General features: G+C 41.2%; 3 long non-coding RNA genes across 3 annotated transcripts; 2 read left to right on the plus strand and 1 right to left on the minus strand.

Annotated features, from left to right (window-relative positions):
• Window positions 1-837: 837 nt before the first annotated feature.
• Window positions 838-4,461, plus strand: LOC146708686 (uncharacterized). The gene is made up of 2 exons (XR_014920331.1): window positions 838-1,155; window positions 1,894-4,461. It is a non-coding gene; the product is annotated as an uncharacterized LOC146708686 (long non-coding RNA).
• Window positions 2,900-18,670, minus strand: LOC146708687 (uncharacterized). Its single transcript, XR_014920330.1, has 2 exons — window positions 18,503-18,670; window positions 2,900-3,844 (listed from the first exon to the last, which is right to left on the minus strand). It is a non-coding gene; the product is annotated as an uncharacterized LOC146708687 (long non-coding RNA).
• On the plus strand, window positions 6,009-10,820 carry LOC146708688 (uncharacterized). The gene is made up of 2 exons (XR_014920329.1): window positions 6,009-8,705; window positions 10,695-10,820. It is a non-coding gene; the product is annotated as an uncharacterized LOC146708688 (long non-coding RNA).
• Window positions 18,671-19,292: the final 622 nt, after the last annotated feature.

The following is a 19,292-nucleotide window of genomic DNA, read 5'->3' on the forward strand; positions in this document are numbered from 1 at the left end:
TCCTTACCGTTTGAAGAAATCTCTTCTCAATCTGCTGTCCTCTTCTGCTTGCATCTTTTTTTTTTCATCTAACACTGACGTTATTTTTTCTCCGTGAAAAACACAGCAACTCATCTTATCCCGGGGTGCCAGGAAGTCGAGCTGCGGATCTCAGCAGAAAACTTTTCAAACTGATTGCAGGTTGATCCAGGTATCGTTTGAAACAGGTTCTCCTCGGTGACGTGACAGTCGGAATGCATCTGCGTAACCATGGTTACAGGGGGACGCTTTGGAGCTCTGCTGTTCAGCAGCAAAATATTTCAGATCAATATGTAAATACTCCAACTCTAAAACCAAGTAAAATAAATATGCTGCATATGTGTATAGTGCGTTCATGTGTGTGTGCGCTGCGTGGTGACGTAGGCGCGTGCATGTGTGCCCTGGTCACAGCTCCTTTCAGCATGGCCGGAGGTAAGTCACTGCCACGTTGCTCTCAGCTAATTAAAGTTTGTTCAGATCCCAAGCTGCAATGTGAATACAGCCAAACCGCCGCGTTTTTGTTTGTCATTAAGAGACTCATTCGGGATAAGTTTTGTGGAGGGCGGAGTTCACTAATATACGCTTATGAGTTTTAGCCGAGAACGCAGCTAAAATGCTAGCATGCTAAGTTAGCATGTTTTTATAAGTACAGTGTTGTACTGCCTGTTAGATGGCGGTTATTAATATAATTGTACTGAAGTATAATGTTTGAACTATAAGTACCAGAATATTGGGTCCTGGTTATTGAATTGTATTTATCTGACTGTTTATTTGTTTTTGAATTATTTTGTTTATTGTTCTTATAAGTTGTTTTTGATGTTTTTTTCAGTGACATATTATTTATTTTGTGCTTTTTGTTTTTGAGAGCTTAAGTTAATGTTTTAAAACAATTTGTTGTATTTGATTCATTATATTATTGTAGTGTTAATGAAGCTGCAGACACAGCTCCTTTCAACATGGCCGGAGGAGAGGTGTACTGGCAGTCGCGTGACACACACAGATCAGACACATGTTTCTGTGTTGCAGATGTGCAGTAAAGAGCCAAAGACCCAGTACTGTCTCCTGCCTCCTACTTTCACGCCAGAACACAACGCAAGAACAACAGGCGTAACACATGAACGGGTTACACATACTGAGGTGAGTTGTTGAGGATATGTCGAGCTGTTGATAAGCACGGCTGGTTTTGTGCTCTTATATACTGTTAGCCTGTTTTGCTGGCGTTAGTGAAGCTGTTTTCAACTGGATGTAACATTGTTGAACTCTGATGATTAATGAATAAACTCTCGATGTGACGATGTGAGCATGTAATTGTAACCCTGTGTTCATTTAGTCGTTTGATACCGTTTAATATCCAGTACATCTATTGGGTGTTTTATAACATGCCCTGGAATCATTTTAAGTTTTACAATGCCGGTGATTTACGACTCTTTCGCGACAGTCAACTGTGGCGTAAACTCTGGCGGGTCTCAGAGCTAGCTTATGTGAGCAAGCAGTGACATCTATACATGCAGTAGCCTTAAAATACTGATTATTTATTCTCCTGCTAGGTAAGAATTTGTGTTTTATACGTTTATTGTCACATTGTGCGCCATGTTATTGTTTCGGTGAAATGAATTTCTACAATGGCGGACTTAGACAAAATAGTGTTACTGTTAATTTGACTCTCTGCAGTGTTTAAATGCTTACACATACACACACACACAGTTACTGTCCCTCCACACGTATCAGTTCTGCTTCTATGCCCCATCTTTGTTTACTCTTTCCCACCCAACAAGTGCATAAATAAGATGTTAAAAACGTCATCATCATATCAAACATGATCGATTTGGGGGGAGTTTGTTTGGCACATGCTGACTGCATCCTAATTATAACCAGAAGAGGAGGCGAGAGCAGAGAACGAGAGTGCAGCAGTTTGGTGAAAGGAACAGGTGAAGAAGAGGTGAGCATCCAAGAGACGAGCAAGAGGACAGTTTCAAAGCAGACATTATGGCACAATAAAAGCTGTAAGAGCAGAGATTCATTCATATCTTTACTATTTTTCTTTAGCTTCTACTCCCGCTGCTTACAATAAATCTGAGATAAAGAACAAACAAGAACAACTCACATGGCATTGATTGTTTAGTTCAGTGTCACTCTGTGATTGTTTGACATTTCATATAAATGTGACTCTAAAATATAGTCAATAATATTAAAAAGCTGCTGTTACTGAGTGAAACTTGAAGGATTATGATAAACTTCAGTTCTTACTGAATCTGTAACATTGCTTTTTTTAAAATTGTTAAATGACTTTTGTGTCACTGTGCACAGTGAAAAGCTCACTTGATGTAGTGGTGAGGCCATGTTCACCACTAGATGGAGACAACCTGGCACAGGTATTTTCTATACACTAAATTTCACACTGAAAAGCCTTGGTGGGAATTGTTGTTTCATAGAAAGTAAAGGAAAACGCTCATACTCTCTCCCGCACTCGATATATGATCCATTGTTGATCTGCACGCAGCTGTTGTCACAAATGTGGCACTCGCTTACGTCACTGTCATGAGACATTCTCGCAAAAAAAAAAATCACGGTTTTAGTAACGCAGTAACGCAGCGTTCCTACGGGAAAGTAACAGTAATCTAATTACCGTTTTTGCAATAGTAATCCCTTACTTTACTCGTTATTTGAAAAAAAGTAATCGGATTGCAGTAACGCGTTACTGCCCATCTCTGGACGTCATCATCCCGTAAGCCAATTAGGTTGTCACTAGGGATGGGTATCGTTTAGGTTAGGTTAGCAGTGCTTAAACAATGGAAAAAAACACAAACTTTGTCCAAAAACCTCTCATGTTTAGCTGTTTTCCACTTTTTCTTTTGTCATTTTAGCTTTTTTGGCCAGGGTGAAGGGAGCATCTGCCATCAAACAAGAAGACAGCTGCATGTAACTACGACGGTGTTTGCTACTTCACCTTACATGCATTAATGTAATAACGTGGTTAGCCTACTCAACGTAAATTACACACGAACAACATTAAGCTCCTCGCCCAGAGAAGAACGGCTGCTGCTGCATCATCATCCGTCATCATTTCCGCTACACTGGCAGGGCTAGGGGCCAGGACTCTCGTCTTCGGGTTCTTGGGGGATGTTGCTAACTCCGGGTCTGATAACAGGCACCACAGCCGCAGTAGATGTGCTTGGTGTGAGGTCTTGCAGCAAGCTATCAAATATGGTGCATTTCTCGGCTTTTAAAAAAACGCTATGCGTCGCCAGGTTCGTCGTCAGATTCGAGATGTTACCTCCTTTGCACAGTATCACCTTAAAGCACTTGTTGCAGGCTGCTGAGTTTGCATCTTTTGCTGTGAAATACAGCCAGACTTTGACCGCTTCGCCTTGGGCATTTTTAATCTGTAGCTCTGCTCTAAAAGAACGTACGTACCTGGGCCCGCCTACTATCCTCGGAAAGGTAAAATGATTGGCTAGAATCCAAAGTGTATGATATCTCAGGGGAAAAAAAGCACCGAAATAAAGCACCGAAATGTGCGCTGCTTTTCGGTCTGTTTACTACCGTTTATGTCAGAACCGGTACCATAACGGCACCGGATACCGGTACCCATCCCTAGTTGTCACATGACATTTGTGGACCCCGGTATTTTTTTAGTTGGACAATTTATCAGTAAAGTTTCAATCTCTGACATTACCCCTAGACTAGACCGGCTGCACCACACAGACACTGCAAACCTCATCTCTGAAGAAAAACCACAAGAACAACATCCAAAAGAAAGAAAACATACCTTAGAAACATGCCGGGTTAGAGGAGACGGCAGCACTGCAGAGGTGAGGACAGGCATCTGTTTGAAATAGACAAAACAGTAAACATAGTCATACAGACTCAGAGACGCTTTCCATCCAATCTGTCTAAGTTTGAGCTGTTTTACAGTGAAGAATGGGCAAATAATTCAGTCTCTAGATGTGCAAAGCTGGTAGAGACGTACTCCAAAAGACCTGCAGGTGTAACTGGAGCAAAATGTGGCTCTATGAAGAGCAGGGGGTGAATAGAAAAGAATGACACACTTTTCCAAATTTCATTTGCTTAGAATTTTGACAACCATGTATTATTTTCATGCCACTTCACAATTATGTGCTACTTTGTGTTAATCTACCATTGAAACTGTCAATAAAAACATATTTTGTTTGTGGTTGTAAGGTGACAAAATGTGCACAAGTTCAAGGACTATGAATGCTATTTCAAGGGACTGTAATGTTAAATCACCCCCCATGCACACATCAGTGCACATGCATGTACACATATGCAGAGTTACATTATCAAAGAAGCTAAAAAAACAAGCTCTGCTTTAACTTTTAACTAAAAAAAGACTGCAAACTTTAGGAACAATATGGAATGAGTGATAATGTCATCATTCCATGAATTGAAAAAATTTGTTTCACCTTAAATCTTTTTTTCTTTTCTTAATTGCAAAAACTGTAAATTTGGCTCAAGGGGACCTGAAAGCCAGGAGACAATTTATTGACTTTGCCCACAATCTTATGAAGAAAAAGATTTCCATTAAATATTAATAGAGCAAAATCTCTCTCTCTTAAGTATTTGCACCTAACCACGTCCTAACCTAGCAGTCATATACAGCTATTAATTAATCCTGCATTTTTTTGTCAAAGACATTTCTCACCATGAAATTACCCGATTCAAAACATGAACACTGTTAGCCTCTGCAGTAATTTCCATAGCTTAGTTCTGCAAAATCAACAGTAAAAAACTCTAAAGGATGTTAGCAGTTTAGTACTGTAATTTGCATGTAATTGTGGGAAAATTCCATGAGATTACACTATTTTTACGGTAACTCACCGTACTCATGGAAACAGCTGTAAAATACAGCAAATGTAACAATTGGTGATGTTACTGAGATTATACTATTACACCATCCGGATTTCTGTTGTTTTCTACTGTAGATCTAAGAGTAATTACTTAAATCCTCATTCAGTTGTTTTTATTTGTTTGCTTCTTTTTTCTTGCTTTGTTTGTTGGGTTTTTTCCTTCCTGGTCTGAGGGATAGGGGTTCTAAGTGTTGTGGGTAGGGGATAAACTGCTGGAAGCAACTATAAGACATGTGAGTGTGTCATTAATCTGTATTCTGATATTTCAGTTTTAACAGTCACTGTGAAACTTGCTTGTTTGGCGTTTGACAATTCTGCGTGTATTTGCTTTTCTTTGTTGCTTCAACTCAATAAAAATATCTTTGAGAAAAAAAAATCCTCATTCAGAGTGTATTACTATAAAATGTGATTCACTGTGAAAGCAGTATAACATATAAACTACAATATACAGCATAATTTTTAACTTAAGGAGTAAGTTGCAGCCACACTAAAATTTAATTCCTTGAACTGAATGGAACCTCATATATTAATAAATGCATTTGTTTAGTCAAACAATGTGAAACATTAGTAATACTATTAATTAATAGTATACTTGTAAGGTTAGTATTGTGATAGAGTCGAGTATATTTAATTATACTCTTGTAGACATTATGACATTATGCTAGTACAATTATGGTGAACAAAAAGTACATCTAAAAGTTAATTTCAAGAATACTGTTATGTACTAAAACGGGGGCCAATATAGTCCCAAGAAGCATTATTAGTATACGTACTAGGTAAGATATACTTGGGAAATATAATTGAAGTATACTTATTTTTGTATGGCCAGCAACAAAAACTAATGGCTACATTTAGAGTAATGTTTAAAAATGACTTCATTTAGCAGGATGTTGCTTTTTTTCTCTTCTTATTCTTTCTTATACTGGACCTTCATTTGTTTTGTATAAGGTGGTACTTTTTAAGACACCTCTGCCTAACTACAGTGAACTGACCTAATAATATGCTCTGGTCGTCATTTTACACAAGGAGTCACATCCATGAAACCTACACCACTAACCAGCATCAGTCCTACAACTTCACTCTCAAAATTAATAAATTCTGGGACAAGCAGAAACTGTATTTTTAGCGGTGCATTTTGTTGCAGGCCAGACTGCTATTAAATGCTCTCCTAAAGAAATAATTCCTTTGTAGCACCACTTCGTCTTGGTTCAGAAGAGATGTCCTGATATACGTGATTGTTAGGTATTTTAGTACCATGGGAGCATTTACTGGATATTGTTTTATAGTGACATTATGCAGGAAAACTCTGTCATTCAATAAGGCCCCTTTGTTTTAGTTATTTTTCTCTTTGACCCAAGAATTGATGTGTGAGAATCACAGGCTGGTACAAGGTTGAAATACCACAGAGATCACTCCCTCAGCTACATTAGTTTCTTAATCTTTTAGGAGACGCCTGTTGAAGGCCAGATGGTTTGTTTCAGAATTCACTAATGAAAGAACTCTTTATTTCGTGCCTTGAAAATATGTCGCTGAGATAATCACAATTGTAGCTGAACTGATACACTATACAAAGGATGCTTCTTCACCCAAGGGCAGAAAGACGCTCCCTTATCTTGGTCTGTACTGGTTTAAACTGAGAATCTGCTGACTCATGAATTTTACCCTCTATATAAACTGTTGTACTTGTGAATAAAGTTGAGTCAATTTGGGAAGACAACCTGAAGCAGTCTCTGTTTTCTTGTTCTCCCAAGCTGCTCCCGAGCTCGTACTAACACGCTGAATGGCATGCTTGAATATTACTTGAGAATATATTTGACTGTGTTACAGACTAAGGTACATTCTCTGCTGATAGACGTCCACGCCTCGGAGGAAGCCGATCCACGGATTAGGCCCTGGAAGCCGTTTCTTTCAATTTTGGTGTCAGAAGTGGGATCCTGACGAAGGTAGGCACTCGTCTTTTATTTTATAAGACTGTGTTATGCCTTTCTCAGTGATCCACATAGAAACGGGATACGCTGACGAGGCCTTCTTCAGTGGCCCACATAGTAACAAGTGGGATACGCTGAGGAGCCTTCTTTAGTGGCCCACATAGAAACACAGGAAGTTGCCTGTTGTTTTGTAAATTAAAGCAGAAAGGACACAGGAAGTTGCCTGTTGTCATAAACTAAGAAGTTGCTCACCAGCAGAAAGGACACAGGAAGTTGCCTGGGGTCATAAAACGAGAAGTTGCTCGTTAAAAAGTGAGAAGTTGCTCACTAAAAAGATAAAATTGCTAGCAAAAAATCAAGTAACCTCAGGTGTGCCACAGCAAAATAAAAACTAACTTAAATCCTTCAAGCGTCTAAACCCCTCTGGAAATCACTGACCATGGGTCAGAATAATTCAAAGACCTTAGACGGGTCCGATAAAAAATCAAAATTAACTGTAAAACCAGATACCACCACTTGGGTGGGCCTGATTATAGATATATATTATGTCAACGAATTCCAGGTGTGACTGAATCTCAGCTTATTGAAGAAGTAGAGGAACTAGACCCTAAAGATGACCAAGCAGCCAACACCACCTCGTTTTTGTGGATAAACGATGACAAAATCACAGCCTTTTTTCAAAATCTAAAGAAATTTCTGCTCACAATGTCTAGAGATAAAATCAAACGTTTCACACACTGCTGGACTAATGAGGCATGCACGCCTGAAGGAGGAAATGATCAGATTTTCATAACAACATTCTTAAACAATATTCATCCAGAATGTTCACAACTATTGAAGCTGACTGCCACTGATAATCTCTATGACATGAAGATAAAGAACTTTATCACACTTGTCAAAACAAAAGCTGGTGCAGATCTTTTCCCCAACAGCACGAAGGCTAAAAGTGTTAAGATGATGTTGAATTTTGATGTTGAAGGCTCAGAGGAAAGTGAAAAAATGATGTATGCAGGGGCCCCGCCCCCTCAACAAGCGCAGCAGGGAGATTTCAGAAGGAGAGATAGGAGTGGAGACGCATGTTTTTATTGTGGAAAAATAGGACACTGGAGGAGGGAATGCAAATCAGCAGCACGTAGGTCTCAACCACAAAACACAGGACCAGCTCCTGCCACTAGGCGTCAGCAGAGCTCTTCCAGACAAGGTAACTGGCAACGCAGACAGGAATCACATCAAAATAATGGCCCTTTTGCACTTAGGCAGCAACCTTATAATCCACATTTTAATCCCCACCCATATGATAACGAAAGACTGGACCGACAATAGGGAGGCCCAGGTGAAGACGAGGGACAGTGTGAAGCACTACACACGATGCTGCATTTGCAATTGTCCCGTAACACAGAAAGCTTGCCCACGTTAGATATAGAAATAGGTGAAAAGATTTATTCCTTTTTAGTTGACAGTGGAGCCACTAAAAGTTCACTGTCTGGAAAATTCTATAGTGGGCCTGTTTCCTCTGTGTGCATCAACACCATGGGAATAAACGGAACTCTAGTGCAATGCCCCAAAACTCATTCTCTAAAAACACGCTGGGGCCCAAAACCAGACGAAATTACATATCATCCATTCATAATTATTCCAAACTCGCCTGTGAATCTATTAGGCAGAGATTTAATGGCAAAAATGAACTTGTGTATTTCATTTAACACAAAGGGTGAAATGTTTGCAGACACTGATAACAGCTATGTTTTCTCTGCCCTATGCACCGACACCATGGAGAAGGAACAGCCTCTGTGTCAGCTGGACGCCTCAGCAGAGAATGAACTCAATATCCATCTGACTGGTACCCCACGTCACACACTGTGCCAAACACGTGTACAGACACCACTACCAGGTAACCCCATGCCTGGAAGCCACATATTTGTTTCTCTCACACTGTTCAACAACATGATAACTGCTCACACCAGTGAAGGCCAAACAGTGGTTTTGTCGCATAACTCAGACATAGGCTATGACATTACTGCACCATGTCGACACATAGATCTAACCTACCCCATACACTGTACTATCTTTGCTGTCACATTGCCAGCTGAATATCAAAACATGACATTATGGTCAAGAGGTGAGAATGATGTAGGATTTATCGACTGTACACCTTATCATGCTCAGCTGAAAAACAACAAGCCGGTATATGTCAAGCAATATCCCATTTCCGCTGAAAAAGCCGCAGCCTTAGACATCATCATAGGAGATTTATTGACAGCTGGAGTAATAAAGCCCACAGTATCTCCATATAACACTCCTGTCAATCCTGTGCCAAAGCCTAACAAACCTGGCGTATGGCGTTTCACACAAGACTTAAGGCAAATTAATGCAGTCATTATGCCTCTGCCACCTCTTGTCCCAGATGTTCCCAGCATACTGACATCTATTCCAGCAACAGCCACACATTTTACTGTGGTGGATTTGTGCTCCGCCTTTTTCTCAGTACCTGTGCATGAGGACACACAGCCGATATTTGCTTTTACACATAGAGATAAGCAGTACACATGGACTCGCTTACCCCAAGGCATGGTAGACAGCCCTGCGGCTTTCTCAATGGTGGTACGTGCTACCCTGGACGGCTTCATTCCTCCAGAGGGCTGTACCTTGATCCAGTACGTGGATGATCTCCTCCTCTGTGCTGAAAGTGAAAAACTATGTCAAACTGCCACACATATGCTACTCCAGCACCTCCAACAGACTGGCCACAAAGCATCAGCAAAGAAAATGCAGTACTGTCAGACTTCTGTTCAATATTTGGGATTTACATTGTCTCACGGACAACGTTCCATGACTACAGACAGGGTCAAAGCTGTGACCTCTGTCCCTAAGCCCACTACACAGAAGGAAATGCTGTCTTTCCTAGGCATGGTGAACTATTGCAGACAGTGGATACCAGACTGTTCTTTTCATGACCACATTCTGCGTGAATGCTGCAAAAAAGACAAGCCTCCTCGAATACTGTGGTCAACAGAAATGACTGCCTCTTTCAATGCATTACAGGGAGCGCTGACCTCTGCCCCTTGTTTGGGTCTGCCTGACTACCACTTACCGTTCCACCTGTACGTCACAGAGAACGGCACAACCTGTGCAGGTGTATTGGCCCAAGAGCATGGCTGTGGCTACTGTCCAGTAGCCTTCTACTCAAAGGTGCTGCCAGCAGTAGTTCAGGGGATGCCGGCCTGCCTGAGAGCAGTAGCAGCTTGCTCTATCATGATAAGGGACTGCGAGAAGCTCACACTCTCACATGACACTATTCTACACACCAATCACCAGGTCACGACCATTCTAGCAAACATAACTACACAACATATGTACGTCGCTCAGGTTATGAAGCTACACTGACTTCAACAGCAAATCTCACTATAAAAGCAAACAGCACACCCAATTCGCCAGCACACTTACTCATTCGTATGCTGTGTTCCTCTGACCGACAGGATGGTTCAGACGACCCTGACGATCATGATTGTATGACACGTATACAGGAATCCACAGCACCACGCCCAGACTTAGAGCAGACACCAATACCAGACTCAGTCATTGTTTATGTGGACGGGTCCTGTTCAAAACCAAATGACAACTCATTTCTTTGTGGCTATTCGGTGGTGACATTGCCTGACATCATACTAGAGGCTCACTCATTACCATTTCACTCAGCACAAAAAGCAGAGCTCATGGCTTTAATACGCACCTGTGAGTTACATGTGGATAAGCGGGTAACAATTTACACTGATAGCCGTTATGCATTCGGTGTGGTGCATGACTTTGGCACATTGTGGAGACAGAGAGGCTTCACATCTGCTGATGGAAAATCGATCGCTAATTCTGATCTTGTTCAAAGACTTTTGCAGGCTATACAGCTGCCATCGGCAATTGCAGTTGTTAAAACGAAGGGGCACAGCACGGCTGACACAGACGAAGCAGTGGGAAATGCTCTTGCAGACGTAACCGCGAAAGCAGCTGCTGCCTCACAGCAACCACCCAGAAAGGAAGTATTATCTTTGCCTTTACAGCTGCCACTTGTCGCACTCCCAGACTATTTAGAAACAAATGTTGACCTAAAATTCATACAAGAGCAAGCCTCTGCCTTAGATTACACTTACTGGGAAAGTAATGATTGTACCTTAGATAACAGAGACGGCTTATACAAAAACCTTGAGGGTTTGATTGCCCTCCCATCTTCACTACTGCCAATCCTTGTCCGCCATTTTCACGGTGTGAGTCATGTCGGACAAAGAGGGGTAATAGGAGCAATAAAATCAAGATTTGTAATCGAGAAAACATCACACGCAGTAAAACGCATATTAGCAACCTGTCTAACATGTGCACGAACTAATGTAGGTAGCTCAAAAGCAAAACATCAGCATTTACCACAACCAGATTTCCCATTTCATACGCTGTGAGGAACCTTGGAGTCATTTTTGACCAGGACATGTCCTTCAACGCACATATTAAACAAATATGTAAGACTGCTTTCTTCCATTTGCGCAACATCTCTAAAATTAGAAATATCCTGTCTCAGAGTGACGCTGAAAAACTAGTTCATGCATTTATTACTTCCAGGCTGGACTACTGTAATTCATTATTATCAGGATGTCCAAAAAACTCACTGAAAAGCCTTCAGCTAATCCAAAATGCTGCAGCAAGAGTCCTGACAGGGACTAGAAAGAGAGAGCATATTTCTCCTGTTTTGGCTTCCCTTCATTGGCTTCCTGTTAAATCCAGAATTGAATTCAAAATCCTGCTCCTCACATACAAGGTCTTAAATAATCAGGCCCCATCTTATCTTAATGACCTTGTAGTACCATATCACCCTATTAGAGCGCTCCGCTCTCGCTCTGCAGGCCTACTTGTTGTTCCTAGAGTATTTAAAAGTAGAATGGGAGGGAGAGCCTTCAGTTTTCAGGCCCCTCTTCTGTGGAACCAGCTTCCAGTTTGGATTCGGGAGACAGACACTATCTCTACTTTTAAGATTAGGCTTAAAACTTTCCTTTTTTCTAAAGCATATAGTTAGGGCTGGACCAGGTGACCCTGAATCCTCCCTTTGTTATGCTGCAATAGATGTAGGCTGCCGGGGGATTCCCATGATGCATTGAGTTTTTCCTTTCCAGTCACCTTTCTCACTCACTATGTATTAATAGACCTCTCTGCATTGAATCATATCTGTTATTAACCTCTGTCTCTCTTCCACAGCATGTCTTTATCCTGTCTACCTTCTCTCACCCCAACCGGTCGCAGCAGATGGCCGCCCCTCCCTGAGCCTGGTTCTGCCGGAGGTTTCTTCCTGTTAAAAGGGAGTTTTTCCTTCCCACTGTCGCCAAAGTGCTTGCTCATAGGGGGTCATATGATTGTTGGGTTTTTCTCTGTATCTATGAAGCGCCTTGAGGCGACTTTTGTTGTGATTTGGCGCTATATAAATAAAATTGAATTGAATTGAATTGAATACATTACAAATTGATTTTACACACATGCCAGCACAAGGAAGCATCAAGTACTTACTGGTAATAGTGGACCAATTTAGTAAATGGGTAGAAGCTTATCCAACATCAAAAGAAACTGCAGAAGTAGTCTGTCAAAAGTTGTGCAATGAAATAATACCCAGATTTGGAATACCTCACCAAATTAACAGTGATAGAGGACCTTCATTCACATCAGAAGTAATTCAAAAGTGTGCTAAAACTCTAGGAATAGACTGGAAATATCATGTGCCATACCATCCTCAGAGTTCAGGAGTTGTAGAAAGAATGAATAGGACCATAAAAAATCGCCTGACTAAAGCAATGATAGAAACAGGAATGACCTGGATCAAACTACTTCCTCAAATCCTCTGCGAGATTAGAATGACTCCATCCGCAGCAACCAAATTATCTCCATTTGAAATAATCATGGGAAGACCGTTTCCAACACCATGGTCAGCCTCCAGAGGGGCACCGCTATTGGAAGGGGACATAGACACTGCATTGTCTGACTATGTTCATAACCTGGTAGAAACACTGAATAATAACTATCAGAAAGTTTGTCTCTCTCAGCCTCTCCCTTCCACAGATCCAACCCATCCGTGGAAACCAGGAGATGCGGTGTTGGTGAAGTCGCTAAAACCAAGGGCACTCAGGGAGGCCGCGTGTTCCAGCCCCCAGACTGTACTTGCAGTGACGAGAACCAGCATCCTAACAGACGGACAACCTCAGTGGATTCATGCCAGCAGGGTTAAGACCAGCCCCACCAAACCACCTAAGGCGTCGGATCAAGTAGATGACGACTCAGGCGAGCCAGCGCCCGGATTCAATACACCTACACACGCACAATCACTGATTAACACACAACGCCTGAAAGAGCCAAGACTCAGAAAGCCCTTTGATCCCCCACCTGAACAACAACAAGGTACTCGAACATCCAGCAGGAACAGAAAGCCTAGAGTACCACACAATGTCTAACCTGATAAAGATAGACTCGTTTCATCCTGATAATGGAAAAAATGAAATGCCCATTGTCATCACACGACGCTTAGGTCTCTCGAACCTGGGACCAGGCCAGGAGACGACTGAAGAACTGTGTTTTTTTATATATTTAGATTATTAATCATATCTACTGCATTAACCTTAGGATTTTTATTTACTATTTTGTATTGTAAACTGCAACCCTGTTCACATTTCTACAAGCCACATTTTGCTGACAATACCTCATGCTCCACTTGGCAAGACACCCACCTAGTACAGCTACTTCAATGTATTTGCAATTAGCACAAATTGATCCTGAGGATGTGCCAGATGTTACCAATGATGATCCTGGTGTGTATATTGAACATTAGGCTGTGAACTATTACATTTTATGATTTGCTTTTTATATTATGTTATTACATTTGTGATTTTTCCTTTCTATTTGAGTTATTATTTTAAAAAAATAATAAAAGAGGGGAACTGTTAGGTATTTTAGTACCATGGGAGCATTTACTGGATATTGTTTTATAGTGACATTATGCAGGAAAACTCTGTCATTCAATAAGGCCCCTTTGTTTTAGTTATTGTTCTCTTTGACCCAAGAATTGATGTGTGAGAATCACAGGCTGGTACAAGGTTGAAATACCACAGAGATCACTCCCTCAGCTACATTAGTTTCTTAATCTTTTAGGAGACGCCTGTTGAAGGCCAGATGGTTTGTTTCAGAATTCACTAATGAAAGAACTCTTTATTTCATGCCTTGAAAATATGTCGCTGAGATAATCACAATTGTAGCTGAACTGATACACTATACAAAGGATGCTTCTTCACCCAAGGGCAGAAAGACGCTCCCTTATCTTGGTCTGTACTGGTTTAAACTGAGAATCTGCTGACTCATGAATTTGTCCCTCTATATAAACTGTTGTACTTGTGAATAAAGTTGAGTCAATTTGGGAAGACAACCTGAAGCAGTCTCTGTTTTCTTGTTCTCCCAAGCTGCTCCCGAGCTCGTACTAACACGCTGAATGGCATGCTTGAATATTACTTGAGAATATATTTGACTGTGTTACAGACTAAGGTACATTCTCTGCTGATAGACGTCCACGCCTCGGAGGAAGCCGATCCACGGATTAGGCCCTGGAAGCCGTTTCCTTCAGTGATAATGTAACACATTATCACAGTTTAGCGCGTTGGGTTGTGTTGGATTGTTACGTTTTTAAAGCTTTGTAATGCGACAGGTGCGATAGCCGACACCACACCTTCACCTGACGTACAACGTGACGTATGACGCACACGTTGGGTATTCACTTTCAAAACAACACTGGGGATAGAAAATAGTGCTCGAGGTGGTTAATGCTCCTTTCGCTGGTTGCCAACCACCATTAAATAACAACAAGAAGAAAATATTGATCTGCTTCTCTTAGTTTTGCACGTTTAAGCCGCAATTCAGACTCAAAAAAAGCTGCAAAGCAGGAGAACGACATGGCCATCAAATATTCTGTGCCACAGATACAGTTCGCTGCAGCACAGAGTGATGATGAGACCGTTAACATGTGCAACTTAGAAGTAGTCAGAGGTAACTGGATGTTCAATCGGGTTAAATGCAAGGTTGATTGGATTATATCTGAAGATCGTATGCTATTCGTGGTAACTCTGCTAGACTTCAAATTGCTGCTCGTCCATGCGGGAGTATCTCAAAATTAAATGAAACCACTTAACACTTTTTCCCTAAAACGGACTGACATGGGACACATTAAAGTTGGATCGGAACCTGCTAATCAGTCTGAAGGTAAGTGTTTTTTTCACTTATTCGAGAGAAGTCCGAAATGCGTTCTTAGTACTGTTTGTTTTGACTTTTAAGCTACCCTACCAGGATATTTTCATTTAAAGACAAATTGTCAATATCTCTGAATGTGGAGACTCAAAAGACTAGTTAGGTAATTTGCCGATGGATTTATGAGACTTGATAGAAACTTGGACGTTTGCAACAGGTGAATCGGTGAACTACCAAGGTTGCGCCCAAATGCTTAAAGCTGTTAGCTGGTCAGTGTTTTCAGGTGTGCTTGTACTACCTGTACGGTGCGGAGTGCTGACTAAGTCATGTTAAACCCATTAAAGCGTCGAGCTCAAATATCTTTTCATTTTTGTGCACTGTTCTCTTGTTGGCACACATTTTCTGTTTATTGAAGCCTTTTGTGAATAATTTTGATCATGTAAAAACTGGGAATTGGTCCCTATTGACAATACTCTTATTTTTTGCATTGAATATGTCATTCAGGAAAGGTAATTGGTCACTGAAGTTTTTGCAACTGTGTATTTCTAAATTTTGTGGCTTCAGTGCACACAAATTTATATTGTTCAGTTTGCATGTTAAAAGCCTGCCAAGCACCCCAAGGCTGATTATGCTTGGTAAGAAGTCATTTATGACATAGAGCTGATTAGACCATATTAGAATTTCTGTTTGGCACAGGAGCTTTTCGTGGACACAGGTATCCAGTCTCTGTTTTGTTAGCTCAAATTTCTGTAATTTCCTTTATAAACCAAGGTTGTTGGACATGTGTCTCAGTGAATCCAGCAAAGTAACAATATCAAATTTCACATTACATATTACTGATCAACAGTAGTCTAGCTACACCAACAGCAGAAATACTGAAGTCAATACTGTAAAGTTTAACAGCAGCACAAACTATAAACTCCAAAATAACCATACAGTTGATTCACCTCCGGTACTTTAACTGGGCTGACTCTTTGTTAGGTGTGTTTAATGTGCAGAATAATTCCCAATTATGTACAATTATAATATGTTAAAATGGACCTATGTACACAAGGCCATTAATAATTAACTGTACGTAGGTATTTGCTTTATGACTATCTAGACAGTGTGAAGAAGTGAAGTATTGAAATTATTTTATGTTGCATAATGACAACATGTTGCCCCTATACATTTAAGGACAAAGTTCAATGACCGCCACCTGCTGGATGGTGAGTGCAGAGGGGCGTGTAATTGTTGAGCTGGACAAAGAGAACACCTGTGCTGATGCAATGTCAGTCTTCTTTGGTTCATTCTATGTATTGAACCTGGAATACCAGGAGTCAGCGGGTGCAAGGTTTTTTGTAAGGATAAACCCTGAAGAGGGAACAAAATGTACCTCCAAGGTTGGGACAAGCAGGAAGACTGGGACCACTGTGAAGCGAAAGGTTGTTCACATTAACCCTCATGTCACAACTTTCCTCCAGTGGCTTACTGAATTTGAGTGGAGAACTTCAAATTAGGGAAATTAGTAAATTTCTTGTATAATTTAAGTGACCAATGTGTTGTTACCCATGTCTCCACAGATGATCCATGGCCCATGCTTTCTGGACATTTACACAAGACGAGCAACAATGAAGACAAGCTCTCTCGCCATCTTGCAAGACGCTGTCTCTGTCCAATAGGTTTTTTTGAGTGCAACAGTTTTGATTTTTTTCCCTTCTTTTACCCATCCATCCATCCATTCACTTCCGCTTATCCTTTTTCAGGGTCGCGGGGGGCGCTGGAGCCTATCCCAGCTGTCATAGGGCGAAAGGCGGGGTACACCCTGGACAGGTCGCCAGTCTGTCGCAGGGCCAACACACAGGGACAGACAACCATTCACACTCACATTCACTCGCACATTCACACCTAGTGGCAATTTGGATTATCCAATTAACCTATCCCCACAAGCTGCATGTCTTTGGACGGTGGGAGGAAGCCGGAGTACCCGGAGAGAACCCACGCAAACACGGGGAGAACATGCAAACTCCACACAGAAAGACCTGATGGTGGAATTGAACTCAGGACCTTCTTGCTGTGCGGCAACAGTGCTAACCTTCTTTTACCCGTTTGTTAAAAATTATTTCAGCTACTTACACTTTAATTGTCACATGTATTGGCTCACCCTACAAATCAATGAACTCAGTCCACAAAGCAAGATCAGGGTTCAGTGCAGGTCAGTCAAGTTCCTTCACACCACACACGCTCATCCATGTCCTTGTGGACCCTGTTTTGTGCAATGATTTGGTCGTGTGAGCCAGTATTTTGGACAAAGTGTATATAAAGGCAGACGTGTGGGGCTTGATATTATATCCATTACAATTCAGTTTGTTTGTATGGTGCCAACAAAATGAATGCCAAGGCACTTCACATTGTAGGTTTGAGACCCTACAAAATATAAGTAAGGAAACCCAACACTTGAGCATGTGTTGTCTGCCATGATATGGATATGACATAATATGAAGCGCCTTGAGGCGACTTTTGTTGTGATTTGGCGCTATATAAATAAAATTGAATTGAATTGAATTGAATTGAATTAATATTGTTATTGTTTGTACAACCATCTGAGAAAATAATGGATTACATGGTTTAGTAAAAACAAGTGCTTCCTCAATGAAAATATGTTTTCAGTTCTTTTCAGTTTTTGATTTTGGAAATGTGTATTTCAGCAGGGAAGAATCAGAATTGAAATAAAGTGGTGTAAAGCACATGAATTATATTTTGTGTGTGTGTATGTGTGTGTGTGTGTGTGTGTGTGTGTGTGTGTGTGTGTGTGTGTGTGTGTGTGTGTGTGTGTGTGTGTATCCATCCATCCAACTTTTTTGGAACCCTCCAGTCTCTTACAGTATGTTACTGTTAACTGAAATTACGGTAAATTACGACCTTTTAAAAGAGTAAATGACCGCCTGTTAGGACACGGTGTCCTCTAGCAGAGATGAATATTTTTGGTACTGATGATGCGTGATAACGGTAAGTTACTGGTTAATATATTGCAGTTTATTACCTTGCAGCGGGCTTACAGTGACATACCGTGAATAAACGGTAGTATACCAATTTATTAATCACAGTATGATGTTACTTTGTTGACGTAATTTACGACATAACGACATAACGGTATCTCACTGACATAACTGTCGCCAGTGAGATACCGTAAAAAAGGCTACGGTGCGTTACCATAATTTGTCCAAGAGTATTATACCACACCAGCAAAAAACGGTATCATCCTGCAGAAAGGTAAGCTACCGTAACACGGCGTCACGATATGACGCTGGCAGCAGTGACGCCAGTATGTTACCGTAAAGTGGCGATGAAAAGTCTAACGGTGCAGATACACGGAGTAATCAGAAAAGTTTAGCATGAATCTGGACATTAGATTTAAGTTTTAAGCTCATCAGATATCACTTGTTAGAAGCTCCTTACCGTTTGAAGAAATCTCTTCTCAATCTGCTGTCCTCTTCTGCTTGCATCTTTTTTTTTTCATCTAACACTGACGTTATTTTTTCTCCGTGAAAAACACAGCAACTCATCTTATCCCGGGGTGCCAGGAAGTCGAGCTGCGGATCTCAGCAGAAAACTTTTCAAACTGATTGCAGGTTGATCCAGGTATACATTTGAAACAGGTTCTCCTCTGTGACGTGACAGTCGGAATGCATCTGCGTAACCATGGTTACAGGGGGACGCTTTGGAGCTCTGCTGTTCAGCAGCAAAATATTTCAGATCAATATGTAAATACTCCAACTCTAAAACCAAGTAAAATAAATATGCTGCATATGTGTATAGTGCGTTCATGTGTGTGTGCGCTGCGTGGTGACGTAGGCGCGTGCATGTGTGCCCCGGTCACAGCTCCTTTCAGCATGGCCGGAGGTAAGTCACTGCCACGTTGCTCTCAGCTAATTAAAGTTTGTTCAGATCCCAAGCTGCAATGTGAATACAGCCAAACCGCCGCGTTTTTGTTTGTCATTAAGAGACTCATTCGGGATAAGTTTTGTGGAGGGCGGAGTTCACTAATATACGCTTATGAGTTTTAGCCGAGAACGCAGCTAAAATGCTAGCATGCTAAGTTAGCCTGATTGCTAGCGGCTACTCGCGGCAGTCTTTTTTTAACAGCATGCACTCTTTTTTCCTTCGTCAGGAGAGGTGTACTGGCAGTCGCGTGACACACACAGATCAGACACATATTTCTGTGTTGCAGGTATGGAGATGTTCTTAT

The sequence above is a fragment of the Copadichromis virginalis genome, linkage group LG5 (assembly GCF_057382275.1).
Source record: "Copadichromis virginalis isolate Kocher_CV1m ecotype Utaka linkage group LG5, C_Virginalis_male_GT1.1, whole genome shotgun sequence".
In the NCBI taxonomy this organism is placed as follows: domain Eukaryota; kingdom Metazoa; phylum Chordata; class Actinopteri; order Cichliformes; family Cichlidae; genus Copadichromis; species Copadichromis virginalis.